We start from the raw sequence: 13,044 nt of genomic DNA, 5'->3' as shown, positions 1-13,044 counted from the left end.
AATTGTTTAAAATGTACAATTTGATGAGTTTTGACATAGGCATATACCAGTGAAACCACCACCACAATCAAGAAGACAAGATAATTAGTAAAACTAATTAGTAAAACAAGTTCCAATCAAGAAGTCCAACTGATAAACTGTAATATATATTCCCATACTGGTAGCTTCATATGAGATTGAGCAGGCATGACCCTGCAGAGCCCAGAGGTGTTGGGCTGGGAAGCACAAAGATGCATATAGTAGGACACTGGGACTAATGGTGGAGCCACCGCTGCCTCCCAGGCCATCTGTCCTTCCTGCTGGGGTGCACACACTATAGAGGTCTCTGATTTAATAAATGCACTGCATCCTGAAGAATGGCACTCTGTTCTTTCAGTGTGTTGCCTGGTATATCAGTTGTGCCTTTAGAAGGGCATTTCAGTATTCTGTGAGGCTGGCTGCCTCCAACTTCATTAGGTGATTATCAAGCTATTCATCCCATGACCACTGGCCATCCCCATACCACTTTTACACGTATGACCCAGCACAGGTCATATGCTATGCTGGGTGGAATTCCATGCCTGTGGATTAGGCAATTCTTATGCCCATAGGTGGAGAAGGCAATGGCACCCCACTCCTTTACTCTTGCCTGGAAAATCCCATGGACAGAGGAGCCTGGTAGGCAGCAGTCTGTGGGGTCGTGAAGAGTCGGACACAACTGAGCGACTTCACTTTCACGCATTGGAGAAGGAAATGGCAACCCACTCCAGTGTTCTTGCCTGGAGAATCCCAGGGACGGGGGAGCCTGGTGGGCTGCCGTCTATGGGGTCGCACAGAGTTGGACACGACTGAAGCGACTTAGCAGCAGCAGCATGCCCATAGGGGCTCAAAGTAATAGGATGAAGATAATGGGAAGCGTATTGAGAAAACAGCGGGTGTCGTGTATAATAATAGGCAAGATGAGCATCTATATAAAGCGAAGGGAAGGAAAAAGGATTCTGTAGAACCAGAAAGTTAACCCTGTTCTGTCAACTTGGATAGAAGCTAGCCACTTTCAAAGTCTGCCAGTTTTGGAAAATTCCTAAGAATCTTGTCTGTGGTCTGAAGGACTGGATGGTTGATAGTCGGGAGAAAGTAAGGTGTCTTTTCAGCTGGCAGACGTGTATCCAAGGATAACACATTGGAGGTTCATGCTGTCAGTTTAAAGTGGCTGATGAGACCCTCTCTTTCAAGGCTCAAGGGTAGTTTTCCTTTGATGTCTTTTCCAGAAACCAAATCTCCATATTTCAGATCATGCAGAGGTTGCTTGGAGAAGGCAATGGCACCCCACTCCATTACTCTTGCCTGGAAAATCCCATGGATGGAGAAGCCTGGTAGGCTGCAGTCCGTGGGGTCGCTAAGAGTCGGGCACGACTGAGCAACTTCACTTTCACTTTTCACTTTCATGCATTGGAGAAGGAAATGGCAACCCACTCCAGTGTTCTTGCCTGGAGAATCCCAGGGACAGAGGAGCCTAGTGAGCTGCCCTCTATGGGGTCGCACAGAGTTGGACACCACTGAAGCGACTTAGCAGCAGCAGCAGAGGTTGCTTAGGTGGGTAGTTTGAAAATTTCTAAAAGCAAGACCAAAAAAAATTTTTTTTTGTTTTTTCCAGCCACCGTCTCGTCTCTTACACCCATTTCTTGTACGGCTCTCCCCAAGACGGGGAATGGGGGAAGTCATTTCTTAATCCTATCTGACTTCCTTCTTCTCCAGAGACCCACGCAGAGTGGGTGCAGGTAAATATTTAGAAAAAAAAAAGTTGAACCGCATGGCATGGTGCCCGCTGTGCTCGCAGTGGGCTCGCTCTCTGCCAGCCGCCGCTCGTTCTCTCCGCGTGTCCAGCCCGGTGGATCTGTGCCGTGGCATGCACCGCCTCAGTCCTGAGAGCCTGGCCACCATCCAGGACAGGACTCACTGCTTGATGAAGCCAGAGGAATGCCTGCAGCGGATGAGCACATACCCAGCCCAGGTGCGAGCGGTAGTGAAATCACTGCAGCTTCCGGTGAGGAGTGGAGCTCCATGACCCCAACGGGAAGGTGGTCAGGGACACGTTAGTAGATTTTCCGGACTACAAAGCCCCTTGCATCTTACTCTATCCAGGGTCCTCACCATTGAAGGGTTGCTGTTTTCTCTTCTTTTGACTTCCAGTGTCATGAGATGGCATTTATAAGGGAAGGTTTTTCTTGTCTCACTTGCTCAACTGTGGAATGGGCTGCCGTGGGAAATTTGAGTTTCCTGCCTGGGGTGCTGGATACCATCTTGGCGGAGCCGTTGTGGTGGTGGGAAGAGAACTCGCTGCCCCGAGATGCTATGAGTCTTTGGTGCCCGTTGTCCCTATGACGCCGCCAGAGGTACGCAATCTGATGCGGATTTCGCAACTCAGCCTTGAGGTTAGTGATGCAGGTTCATTCAGGAGGAAACTGTGGCTGGTGAGTCGGACCCCTGGATGCTGCTGGGGCTCGGAGGGCCTGACTCACGCCTCACAGCCCCTGCCAGCGTTTCAGAGGGAAGCGATGTTGTCTCTTGTTCCTCTTCCTCCGCTCATCCCCTCAAGGTGGGCGGCTGGTCTTCAGCCTCCTCTGCATTCCACACAGCACCTCCTGGGAAACCTCAGCCACACCCCTGGCTTCAATTCCTGTCTCTGTGATGATAAATTCTAACGTTGTGTCTCCAGCCTTGACCTCATCCTTTAGCAAACAGACCAGGTAGCCAGCAGTTTATTGGACATCATCATCTCATCAGCCCTGCATCTCAACACAATGTGTCCCAAACTAAGATGTTTTTCTCCTGCCTTCAACCTAACACCCCTCACCCAACCAGCCACCCCATACAGGAACCTTTCTCTCTCTCTCTCTCTCTCAAGTACACTTCTCCCTTGCCTCCTCATCCGACGTGTTCCACCCTATAGTGCCTTTTTAAATTCCAGTTCTGTTGCAACTGATTTCATTATGCCTCCCCAGGGCTGTATTGCTTGGCCTCCTGGCTGGTTCCTGTGTGCCAGCTCCCCCTTTTCTAAGCACTACACTCTGTGTTAGGTGGGTGTGTAAATGGACAAAACAACTGTAGAAGACTAGTAGTATCTATTCAAGTAGACATATGTATACCCTGTTCCGTGCTTAGTTACTTCAATCCTGTCCGACTCTTTGTGACCCTATGGACTGTCTACCCTGCCAGGCTCCTCTGTCCATGGGGATTCTCCAGGCAAGAATACTGGAGTGGGTTGCCATGCCCTCCTCCAGGGGATCTTCCCAACCCAGGGATCAAACTGGGACCTCCTGCATTGCAGGCGGATTCTTTTCCAGCTGAGCTACCTGGGAAGCCCATGCATACCCCATGACCCAGCAATTCCACTCCTAGATATGTACCAAACAGATGGACATCCATGAAAGTACCAGAAGTCAGATGCAAGAAGTTTTATAGCCCCAAACTGGAAACCAGGTGATGCTCATTAATATTAGTAATTGTCATATCTTCATACAATGGGATATTAACATAAAGATGAAAAACAAACTACTTTTATATATGGCAACATGGATGAGTCTTGAAAACTTTGTGTTCGGTGAAAGAAGCCAAATACAATAAAATACGGAAAACTATTTTATGGTGTTAAGATCAGGATACTGTTTTCTCTTGTGATTGGGTAGTTCCTGAAAGAGTGCTATTGGGTTTTTAGTAATGATTTCTTTCTTTAGCTGGATGCTGTTTACAGAGGTGTGGTCAGTTGGTGAAAATGTTTGCACTTCTCTGTATGTGTGCTATACTTCAATTAAAAGTTTACCAACACCCACCCACACACCAAAGCAAAATTCCTTCCATGTTCCTCATAACCAGCAGAAACATTTCCAAACCCTAGCAGTACACTCAGTGCCCTCTGTGATATGACCCAGGGCATCTCCCTCCCACCTATGGCGCGTGTGCCATCCACACTGAGTCACACCTGTTCTGCTGGCACATCTCTGGGCCCTTGCTTTTCTAGTTCCTCTCTCAATCTGTTTCTGTGCTGAAAATGCCACCTCCTCTATGAAGCCTCCCTTTATTTTTTAGGCCAAACAGATCTCTCCTGGGCTGTGTTCACATGGCATGCTGTTTTCCCCTCTCTCAGGGCCCTTAGCTCTCTCTGCTTACATGTGTTTCCTTGATTGGTGGTAAACTCTGCGGTGGCAGGAACAGTGTCTCATTCACCTTTGTAAAATCTCCTGGAGCCAGTGTTGTGGCTGCTATAGTGCTCGAGCTAATGAATATCTGACAAGTGATTGAATGCATGCTCTGAGTTAAGCCTCAGTCAGTACTGCCAAAAAGCCAAGACACCCAGCTTGCCTGCAGAAAGCTTTTGCTGAGAGCCAAGTCACTTTGGAAGGAAACACATCCTGCAGTCCTTTATTGGCTGTTGACAGCCAACCAAATGTAAATATGTTGTGCAGCATTGTGGGCGTGTCCAGTTAGACTGAGCAGCCCCACTAACATGAATAAGCCGTGCAAATATGTGTTTAATGACCATGTTGCTCCGTGTCAAGTCTTAATCCCAGATAATTAGCAGATAGATAATTGGTAGAAGAATGGGAGGTGCCGATGGATATCCCATCACTTGGGTGAAGCTAGTGATCCTCTATGGATTAAGACCCACCCTCTGTAAGTGTTGATGGCTCCTATTTGAAATGCTCCTTTCGAAAGGGCCTAGGTCCAAGAAGTGTCAGGAGCTCCAGAATGGGGCGTTGGCATCAGCGCTAATTCCCTGGGCTGCTTCCATGCAAGGTGGGTGGATGGGCCCCACTGCCACCAGCTTAGTGCTGACAGCTCAGAGTCCTGTACTGCCACTGACCTGGTGGGTCGTCTTGAGTAGGTCCCGTCTCCTTTCTTGCCATTTGTCTACTGGCAAAGGGTAGAAGGAATGGGGTGGACATGCTGAATTGAGAACCCATTGTAGACAAGATTTTCCCTACTCTGCTCCTTCCTGGTTTTGTCAGAGGCGTGGTTAGTTGGCCTGGATGTTGGGGTGCCTTGAAGAGGATGTTCTGGGAGTGAAAGCAGACATCTGAGATGAGTGTTGACAGTATTGTATTATGTGCATGGTGACCCTGGAGTTGCACAGCCAGGCAGCACTGGATTGAATGACTTTCACCTGTCAATTTAACAAACTAGTCATGCTCAAGAGAATGGAACTTAAAAGCAGCTCTGCTGTGGATCTGGGTGTAGAGGAATGAGCACTTGACTACAAGTCAGGAGGCTAGTTTTGAGGCTGTTATCATAGGAAGTTTAGTGTGAACAGAGTCTTTATTTCTCTGGGATAAATGCCCCTGAGTGCAATTGCTGAGTTGTATGGTTGTTACCTATTTAACTTTATAAGAAACTGCTAAATTGTTTTCTAGAGCAGCAATACCATTTTACATACCCATCAGCATTGTATGACTGATCCAGTTTCTCTAACTCCCTACCAGCATTTGGTGTTGTCACTGTTTTTTTTTTTTTTTTTTTGTAGTCACTGTGATAGGTATGTAGCAATATTACATTGTGGTTTTAATTTGCATTTCCCTGTCGACTAATGATGTTGAACATCTTTTCATGTGCTTATTTGCCATCTGTGTATCCTCTTTGGTGCGATATCTCTTTTGTCCATTTTGTAGTTGGATTGTTTCCTTACTGGTGAGTTTGAGATTTGTCTATATATTCTAGATAGGAATCTTTTGTCAAATATGTGGTTTGAAAATACTTTCTTCTGGTTTGTGGTTTGTCTTTTCTTCCTTTTAACAGTCTTTCCTAGACAAATGTTTGTAATGTTAACAGTCCTATTTAGCAATTTTTTTCTTCTATGCATTTGTGTCATTTCTAAGAACTTTTTGTTTGCCTAATTCTACATCCCAAAGATTTTCCTCCCATTTTTTTCTAAAAGTTGTCTACTTTTACATTTTGTGTTTAAGTCCATTATCCACATAAGGTTAATTTTTGCATAAAGTATGAGATTTAGATTGAGGATCAAATTTCTTTCTTTCTTTTTTTTTTTTTTGGCCTTTGGATGTCCTGTTGCTCCAGCACCATTTGTTGAAAAGGGTGTCTTTCCTTTGTTGGACTGCTTTTTCACCTTTGTCCCAAATCAGTTGGTTATTTATGTGTGGGTCTATTTTGGGGTTCAGTGGCACCCCACTCCAGTACTCTTGCTTGGAAAATCCCATGGACGGAGGAGCCTGTTAGGCTGCAATCCATGGGGTCGCTAAGAGTCGGATACGACTGAGCGACTTCACTTTCACTTTTCACTTTCATGCATTGGAGAAGGAAATGGCAACCCACTCCAGTGTTCTTGCCTGGAGAATCCCAGGGACGGGGGAGCCTGGTGGGCTGCCGTCTATGGGGTCGCACAGAGTCGGACATGACTGAAGTGACTTAGCATAGCATAGCATTCTTTTTCATGGATCTGTGTGTCTGTTCCTCTACCAATACCAATATGGTCTTGAATACTATAGGATATAAGAAGTGTTGAAATTGGTTAAATGATTCCTCTCCCTGAAATGGACTAAATATTCATGTCCCTTCAAATTTCAAATGTTGCAATCCTAATTCCCAATGTGAGAGTATTAGGAGATGGAGCCTTTTGGAGGTCATTAGGTCAGGGTAGCGCCCTCATGAATGAAATTAGTGTCCTTGTTTAAGGACCCCAGAGAGCTCTCTTGTCCTCTTTCCACCATGTGAGAATACAAAGAGAAGTCGGAAGTCTGCACCTGGAAGAGGGTTCTCACCGGAACTTGGCTATGCTGGCACTCTCCCAGGACTGTGAGAAATAATTTTTTTATTGTTTATAAGCCCCCCAAGTCTGGTACTTTGTTATAGCAGTCTAAACTGACTAAGAATATACTCTTTTTTCAAAATTGTTTTAACTATTCTAGTTCCACTGCCTTTACGTATATTTTAGAGTGATCCTGTCTGTATCAGTAAAAACTCTTGCTGAAATTTTGATAGGAATTACTTTAAACCTGTATGTCTACTTCGGGAAAAATCAACTTCTTCATATGTTGAGTTTTCCAACCGTGCATATGATCTGTCTGTTTGTTTAGACTTTCTTTGTTTTTTTTTCATCAGTATTTTATACTTTTCAACATACAAGCTCTGTACATGTTTTGTTAGATTTACCACCTGTTTTTTTGAGTGATTATAAATGGTATTATATTTTTAATTTTGGTATGCACACTTTCATTGTTAATACATAGAAATATAATTGTTTGATGTTTGTCTTATAGCTTCTAGACTTTTCTGGACTCACTTATTAGTTCTAGGAGTTTTGTTGTTGTTGTTTCTCCCTATGGAATCCCTTGGATTTTCACTGTAGACAGTCATGTCCTCTGAAAATAGAGACAGTTTTATTTCTTCTTTTCCATTCTATGTAACTCTTAATTTCTAGACTTTTTTTTTTTTGGTACTGGGTAGAACTTCCAGCACTATGTTGAATAAGAGTGATGAGAATGGACATCTTGCCTTGAGCTTGATCTTTGGGAAAAATATTCAGTCCTAAGTATAATGTTAGCTGTAGATTTTTGGTACACATTCCTTGTCTAGTTGAGGAAGAACCCTTCTGTTCCTATATTTTTGAGAGTTTTTATCATGATAGGTATTAATTCTGTCAAATGCTTTTTATATAGTGATATGATTATGTGATTTTTCTCTTCTTTAGTCTATCAATATGGTGGCTTGTAGTAATTAATTTTTGCCTATTGAACTAGCCTCACATCCTCTGAAGTCAACTGTGTTTGGTTATGCTATATAATTATTTTCATATATCACTGAATTCTATTCACTAATATTTTATTGAAGACTTTTCTGTCATTTATGAGAAATACTGGTTCATGGTTGTTGTTTCATATGACCTTAATCTGATTTTGTCATCAGGTTAATACTAGCTTTATAGAAAATAAATTGGACGTATTTTTTCCTCTTCTATTTTTTGGAAGAGATTGTGTCATTGGTATTATTTCTTTAAAATTTTGATAGAATTTTCTAGTGAAATCATCTGGGCCTGGACATTTCTTTTGGGGAGTTTTAAAAAATTATGAATTCAATTTCCTTTATACTCAGAAGGCTATTCAACTTATCTATTTCATATTGAGTAAGTTGTGGTATTTTTTGGTTTTTTGACATTGGTCTATTTTATCTAAGTTGTCAAATTTATGTGTTTTTGGTTGTTTGTAGAATTCCCTTATTATACTTTGATATCTGCAGGGTAGTGGTGATAGCTTCCATTTCATTCCTAAAACTAGTGATTGTGTCTTTTTTCCTTAGTCAGTTTTGTCAGAGGTTTTTCCATTTTAATTCATCTTTTCAAAGAACTAGCTCTCTATTTCCTTGATTTTCTCTATTGTTTTTCCATCTTCAGTTTCAATGGTTTTGACTCTTTATTGCTCCCTCCCACCATTCCCTGATTCCTTCCTTCTTTCCTTCCAGCCTAATAGACCTACAACAGTATGTTAGTTCTAGGTATATAAGTGATTCAAGAGTTCTGTATGTTACAAAATAATGACCCTGATAAGTCTAGTGACCATCTGTCACCATACAGTTATAATATTACTGACTGGATTCTTTTTTTCTATTTTCTTGAGGTGGAGCTTAGGTTATTGATTTGAGATTTTCCATTTTTCACAATGTATGCCTTTAGTGCTATAAATTTCTCTCTTAGCATTTTATTTTTGCTATTTCCCACAACTTTGGGTATGCTGTATTTTCATTTTCATTCACTTCCATGTTTAATTTCTCCCCCAACTTCTAGACTTTCTCTTTTACCCATGGACTATTTAGAAACATATTGTGTACAATGTTTTCCATTCACTGATAAACTAAGTCAATTTCTGGATCTTTCTTTGTCTTGTATGCTTCATTTGTTTTATTGGCAAGCAAAGCCCTATAAGGGATGGCTTCCCTACTCTTCAGACTCATGTCCATCTTCATCTTGACTAATCTGGAAGTAATGAAGTTTATAAGTGTCCTTGTCAGATGCAACCCTTGAAGCCAGTCACCAAAATTGTTCTTTTTAAGATATTTCTTGGTAAGATATTTTAGATACCGTTTAGAGAACTGTTTCTCAGAAACAACCATGATTTTGAAGCATTCAGTGCAAACAACATTCCCAAGATTTGCAGGTTTTCCATTCATTTTAACCTTCTCACATAGAAATGGTTCAAAATTTCCAGAATCTTCTCCTGGATGATTAAGATCCAAATTAAACTTCCAGGTTGACTTCTTGGGCTTCCTTGTCTTTCTTCGGCACCATCTTGAAGGTTGGCCATGCAATCAGAGAGCAGCCCTGAGTCTTTTGACTTCTAGCCTAGTGCTCCTCTAACCCAGGAGCCTCATGATGCAAAGTATTATCACTTAGAAGTTCTGGTGCCCAAATGCCTGGCTTCAAACTGCTCCTCCTGTTCTACTTCACGGTCACTACCTTTCAGGGGAGTTTGTGGAGACTAAAAGCACTAGATAGTGCCCCCCACCCCCCCCACCCCCGCTGCAGCTCACTGAATGTTAGCCATTGTGACTGGTATCAGAGACGGAAGGCATTGTTGTGCCCATTTTATTGTTGAGGAAGTTGAGGCTGAGACTTGCGCAGGTACTGGAGCCAGGATTTGAACCAGTGCATTTGTGACAAAGGTGGGCAACTGCTCAGAAAATAGGAAAGTACCAGTGTTCAGATTTGACCCTTACTAACAGTATATCAGACTCTAGATTCATTCCATGCATTTGTGTGTAGTGGGAGGAAGCCCAAGTTTCCTGAAGATAGATTCAGGAGGAAATCTTCAAACTGAGACCTGAAAGGGCTTACCTGGTGGCTCAGTGGTAAAGAATCCACTTGCCAATGCAGGGGACACAGGTTTGATCCCTCCGGAGTGATCCCACGTGATCCAGAGTGATGCCACAGAGCAATTAAGCCCATGCGCCACCCCTGTGCTCTAGAGCCTGGGAACCACGACTCCTGAGCCCTCATGCCCTAGAGCCCATACTCCACAACAAGAGAAGCCACTGCAATGAGAAGCGTACGCACTGCAGCTAGAGAGTAGCCCCTGTTCACTGAAACTAGACAAAAGCCTCAACAGCAAGGAAGACCCAGCACAGCCAAAATAAATAAATACAATTTACAAAAAAAGAGAGAGAGAGATTTGAAAGCCACTTACTGAGAAGCGAGGTGTTTGCCAGGGCATGTAACTCACCAGCCAACCAACCTTGTAGTAGTGTTTCGGAAAAGTCATTTATGTTCATTATAGTTTGGGGTTTGGGTGGAAAGCCTGTTTCAGTTCTGGGGTTTTGCTTTCCTATCAGGCCGGCTGCAGGCCCAGACTGGCCCCTGTTGGAAGGAAGTCGGCCCTCCTCCCCTCAAGGAGGAAAGGCCCTCCCGTCTGTGGTCGCTGCATTGTACTTGCTGGATTCCAGGCTGTCAGTCTCATGGAGAGCTCCTGGGACGCTTAGCCTGCAGATTGTTTTGTTAGGTTTCTCCTACAATTAATTTGGAAATCACCCAGCTGCCCACAGCCTCTCCCAGGTGTTCTGTAAACCACAGGCCTGCTCCTGCAGCCTTTGCCTTGGTGGGACCATCGCTAGCTGAAGCTGGGTGGGTCAGGGTGGGGTGATAGGAGGGTGAAAAGAGGCCCATAATGGTAGAGCTCATTTAAAGCCACGTCCCCCTCAGCTTTGGCACTAACCGTCCTGCTTTGTAGGATCTGGAGCAAACAGATCCACACACTTTGCAAACTTTATCTTTAAGCCTCACACGCCCCTGGAGGTAAGTCAGGGGCGTGTGGAGGATCCACCCTACTTAACGAGAAAGGATTTCCCCCAAGCTGCAGTCAAACCAACACGCAAGCCTCCCGTTTCCCATATCCAAGGAGCACAAATCCTCACATGCTTGATTCATTTTACTGTGAACTTTGTTACACCTGGATTGAATCCCTTGCGGACAAAGGTCTGTGACCTTGCGCTTGCCCTCTTTTCTTGGACCTTACTTTTCTCATCTGAAAAAATGCACCTGAAAACTGCTACTTCCCAGGGCAGTTGTGAAGATCTAAAGGAGAGCATATGTGGAAGTTCTTAGTACAGCATGAACAAAGCCACTCATGGATAATGTGAGTTATGTTAGTCAGCTGTGCCATGGCTGAGCCACTTGAAGCTAGGGAAGAGCAATGGTGTGCTGAGAGCCCTGGACAAGGATCTAAGATGTTAGCTCCTTGTACAGCTGTGGAAAGTCACCTTCTTTATTTATGTGCTCAGTCGTGTCTGACTCTTTGTGACCCCATGGACTATAGTCCACCAGGCTTCTCTGTCTGTGGAATTTTCCAGGCAAGAATACTTGAGTGGGTGGTCATTTCCTTCTCTGGAGGATCTTCCCCTCCCAGGGTTGAACCCATATCTCCCGTGTCTCCTGCATTGCAGTGGGATTCTTTACCTGATGAGCCATTGGGAAAACCCAACCTTGTTTTTTCCTTCTATAAATCAAGGGGTAAGATTAGATTACCTTTTAGCTGTATGTTTGTTTTTTTGTTTTTGTTTTTTTAATATAAGAATGGCAAAGGAAATCTCAACGGGAAAACGAAGAATCAATTTTTTCCTGCCTCCAAAAGGGTCACCTTCTTTAGTTAGGATGTATTTGGCTGCAAGTAACAGAGAGACCAAAGATAAGAGGTTTAAATGGCAGGATGTTTGTTATCGCACACAGGTATAATGAATTGTTCCAGGGTTGGTTCTTTCAGTAGCTCAGCGATGTCATTAGGTACCCAGGTTATTCCCACCTTTTGGCTCTGCCATCCTCAGCAGGTTGGCTTGTTCTCTTAGGCTGGTACCCTCCGAGTCCAACATGTCTGTCACACTTGCAGGAGTCACACCCTAACAACATTAAGAGGAAGAAAATGGCTATTTATTTCCCCCTGTTGCTTTAAAAACAAGGAAATATTTCCCAGAAGTCTTGAGCAGACTTTTCTGGACATCTCACTGGCCCGAAAAGTATCCTGGGCCTGTTTCTCAATAATCACTGGCAGGAGTGATGGAATCATCACCATGTCTACCTTAGACAAGTCCAGATTGAGCCAGTGGGCACTCCAATGGGTGTAAGACATCCCCTACAACACATGACCAATTGCAACCTGAACAAAATCAGAGTCTTGTGAGCAGAGAGGGGGCAGAATGACAACTATCAGTATCTGGCACACCTTCTTCTTGAATAAGCCAGAAAGAGAGCGTATTGTTTTACTCCTGTCCAGGGTTGCCCACTGTTCAGTTGTCCTCAGTAGGCTGCATCTCAGCTCTACCATAAAGACCCCTTTGTCCAGTTCCCTTGATAGGACACTGTTCTTTCTTTTGAGCATCAGTACAGAGAAAACGTGAACACACCCCAATGTTGAGTAGTTGTATGAAGCTTGGATGAAATCTAGGATAGAAGCAAAGTGTTACATGGGAGGGGGAAATTTTGAAAATGCTCATATTAAGTATAATTTTCTCATAGTGGAAGAAACCCTTGGACTTCCCTGGTGGTACAGTGGATTAGAGTCTGATGCCAGTGCAGGGGACATGGGTTCAATCCCTGGTCCAGGAAGATTCCACATGCCTCAGAGCCTGCGTGTCACAACTACTGAAACCCATACACCTGTGCTCCACATCAAGCGAAGCCACTGCAATGAGAAGCCATTCCACTGCAATGAAGAGTAGCCCCGGCTTGCTGCAACTAGAGAAAGCCTGCTCTCAGTAACAAAGACCCTGCGTAACCAAAAATAAATAAGTAATTAAAAAAAAAAAAAACCCTTCACAGGGCTGCTCACGAACACACCATGCTTCTAATCTCATTCCCTTGTCCTGAGGTCTGGACCTCTGCAACAGAATAACATGATCCATTCGTATTTGAGCTGAGTTACATACTGGCTGCTGTGGGGAATGAGTGAGGAGAGCAGTGGAGGGATCAGGGAGCTCTGTGTGTGAGGCTGATGCTGTGATCCAGGAGAGGGATGATGGAGGCTCCTGCTAGGTTTTGTCCTTGGAGGTGCAAGATGGGATTAGGTGGTTCCTGGAGAG

The 13,044-nt window shown here is 44.0% G+C and overlaps 1 protein-coding gene and 1 pseudogene across 2 annotated transcripts in view; one reads left to right on the top strand and one right to left on the bottom strand.

Annotated features, from left to right (window-relative positions):
- Nucleotides 1-12,751, top strand: part of TRMO (tRNA methyltransferase O) — a 40,026-nt gene extending 27,275 nt beyond the window's left edge. The window contains exon 7 of one of the 2 annotated variants that reach the window (XR_009495442.1): nt 12,482-12,751. The gene's annotated coding sequence lies outside the window, so the exon portion shown is untranslated. The remainder of the gene's footprint in view (nt 1-12,481) is intronic. The other variant, XR_003035867.2, reaches the window with a different exon arrangement.
- LOC100847313 (large ribosomal subunit protein eL22-like) lies at nt 8,877-12,038 on the bottom strand (annotated as a pseudogene).
- Nucleotides 12,752-13,044: the final 293 nt, after the last annotated feature.

Source organism: Bos taurus, chromosome 8, assembly GCF_002263795.3.
Source record: "Bos taurus isolate L1 Dominette 01449 registration number 42190680 breed Hereford chromosome 8, ARS-UCD2.0, whole genome shotgun sequence".
Taxonomy (NCBI): domain Eukaryota; kingdom Metazoa; phylum Chordata; class Mammalia; order Artiodactyla; family Bovidae; genus Bos; species Bos taurus.
Note: the sequence above shows the minus strand (reverse complement) of the source record. Positions and strands in the feature narration are given on the sequence as shown.